Source organism: Lipotes vexillifer, unplaced genomic scaffold (assembly GCF_000442215.2).
Source record: "Lipotes vexillifer unplaced genomic scaffold, Lipotes_vexillifer_v1.1 scaffold3, whole genome shotgun sequence".
Classification (NCBI taxonomy): Eukaryota; Metazoa; Chordata; class Mammalia; order Artiodactyla; family Lipotidae; genus Lipotes; species Lipotes vexillifer.
The window spans coordinates 1,864,098-1,866,961 of record NW_006783631.1 but is presented as its reverse complement, the minus strand read 5'-3'; the positions used below and the strand labels follow the sequence as shown (position 1 = coordinate 1,866,961).

Here is a 2,864-nt window from a genome sequence, read left to right as displayed (position 1 = left end):
TAACCAGAGGGAAAACATCAAACATACAATGGTCTTTAATTAAGAATAAAACGGGCTCGCTCTCTCCCATCCCCCCAAGCCAATTGCTCTGCTGCGCAGCTCCCTTAGCGGTTGCCGCCGCCGGAGACGGTTGGAAGAACCGTTGTGGGAGCGCTGCACGAGGCGGGCGACTTCTCCCTGCTCACGACCGGATCCCCTGAGCACCGGAGTCGGTGCTGCTGTCGCCCGACAGGGTATCTGAAGTAAAAGGGGCATTTAAATCAAACGGTATTGAGACGGATTGGGTTATGAAACATAATGGTCCAAATGACGCTAGTGATGGGACAGTATGACTTCGTGGACTGCCATTTGGTTGCAGCAAAGAGGAAATAGTTCAGTTCTTTCAAGGGTTAGAAATCGTGCCAAATGGGATAACATTGACGATGGACTACCAGGGGAGAAGCACAGGGGAGGCCTTCGTGCAGTTTGCTTCAAAGGAGATAGCAGAAAATGCTCTGGGGAAGCACAAGGAAAGAATAGGGCACAGGTATATTGAGATCTTCAGAAGTAGCAGGAGTGAAATCAAAGGATTTTATGATCCACCAGGAAGATTGCTGGGCCAGCGACGGAAGTATGTATGACAGAATGCGACGAGGAGGTGATGGATATGATGGTCGTTATGGAGGTTTTGATGACTATGGCGGCTATAATAATTATGGCTATGGAAATGATGGCTTTGATGACAGAATGAGAGATGGAAGAGGTATGGGAGGACATGGCTATGGTGGAGCTGGTGATGCAAGCTCAGGTTTTCATGGTGGTCATTTTGTACATATGAGGGGATTACCTTTCCGTGCAACTGAAAATGACATCGCTAATTTCTTCTCACCACTAAATCCAATCCGAGTGCATATTGATATTGGAGCTGATGGCAGAGCAACAGGAGAAGCAGATGTAGAGTTTGTGACACATGAAGATGCAGTAGCTGCCATGTCTAAAGATAAGAATAACATGAAACATCGATACATTGAACTCTTCTTGAATTCAACTCCTGGAGGCGGCTCTGGAATGGGAGGTTCTGGAATGGGAGCCTATGGCAGAGATGGCATGGATAATCAGGGAGGCTATGGATCTGTTGGAAGAATGGGAATGGGGAACAATTATAGTGGAGGATATGGTACTCTGGATGGCCTGGGTGGTTATGGCCGTGGTGGTGGAGGCAGTGGCGGTTACTATGGGCAAGGTGGCATGAGTGGAGGTGGATGGTGTGGGATGTACTGAAGCATAACCACCGATATAAAAGTCCTGACAACAGCATCTGGTCTACTAGACTTTCTTACAGATTTAATTTCTTTTGTATTTTAAGAACTTTATAATGACTGAAGGAATGTGTTTTCAAACTATTATTTGGTAAAGCAACAGATTGTGATGGGAAAATCTGTTTTCTGTAGGTTTTATTTGTTGCATACTTTGACTTAAAAAAATAAATTAAAAAAAAAAGAATAAAACGATGAAGCAGACTTGTACAAGAATATCGTCTTTGCAATTAATATTCAGATTAAGTCTCAAGCCTCCAGACACCGTCTAAATTGAATCACTTCCTACCAAATAATGTATCTATAATTCAGTTTATCCTCAAGAATAGTAAGCTGAGTTTACTCTGATCTACCCTTATGTCAGGACATTTGGCTCACTATAAACATTTGTCCTCACATCTTTTTTTCTGGATGCTCAGGCAGAAGCTCTCTGAACAATAGTCACCATCCAAATGCTGAGAATTCTAAAATTCAGAATCAAGTATCTCAGAGCCTATATTAATCTACTTGGGCTTCCATAACAAGCACCACAGATTGTGTGGCTTAAACAACAGAAATTAATTTTCACAGGTTTGAAGCCCAATATCAAGGTGTCAGCAGTGTTGATCTGGGGCATATTTCCTTGACTTGTAGATGGTCATCTTCAGCCATCTTCTCCCTGTGTCCTCATAGAATCTTCTTTCTATACCTATCTGTGTTGAATTTCCTTTCCTCATAGGGACACCAGTAAAATTGGATTAGGGCTCATCTTAAAGACCTCATTTTAATTTAACTACCTATTTAAAGAAACTATTACCAAATACGGTTCAAGTTCTGGGGTACTGGGGGTTAGGGCTTCAATATTTGAATTTTGAGGGGATTTAATTCAGCCTATAACAGAGCCCCATTTTTCAAACTCTGCAAAGTGTTCTATGAGTATTCCGGAGTCGGGGCAGTTAAGATGTCAAACAGAAAATATGCATATGCTACCTTCTTGGAGCTTCATGCCACATACAATGCCTGAAGATATTCTCCTAGATTCTTTACTTCCTTGAGCTAATGTATTCTCTTCTGAGTTAAGTGAGCTTGAATCTGGTTTACTTTTGCTTGGTACTTGAAGAAATCTGACCTGGTTACACACCATATTCATAGGGATTCCTTCAGGACCTCCTGAGTTCGCCAAATTAAAGTTAAGTTATTGAAGGGCAAGCTGCTTGTTTTTAAGAATCTAAATGGTTACCTGGCTCTCATTTTCTTCAAGCTTAAGATTAATAAATGAAAATTTGCAAGGCATATTTTATATGCCCCATTAAACTGGTGGGATTAAGTGTGCACAAAAAATGTGCACACTTTTGATGTGAATAAAGCACAAGAAGCCCAGGTAGAGAAAGCATGCCTAATTTATGGTTCTGTAGGAGACTTTCTCTGTAATTATCATCTTAACGTTAAAGAGCATAATATACAGTAATGCTAAAAGGTACACAGCACTAAAGTCACGGTGTCTTTTGACTCTTCTAGGAGGGCAATCATTTCTCCCTCCTGTCCAGGCCATGCAGATTCTCCATAGTCTGAAAGTATTCACAGCAAATG

The 2,864-nt window shown here is 41.7% G+C and overlaps 1 pseudogene; it reads left to right on the top strand.

The window, feature by feature from the left end:
• The first annotated feature begins 284 nt into the window (after positions 1–284).
• Positions 285–1,260, top strand: LOC103080491 (heterogeneous nuclear ribonucleoprotein H3 pseudogene; annotated as a pseudogene).
• Positions 1,261–2,864: the final 1,604 nt, after the last annotated feature.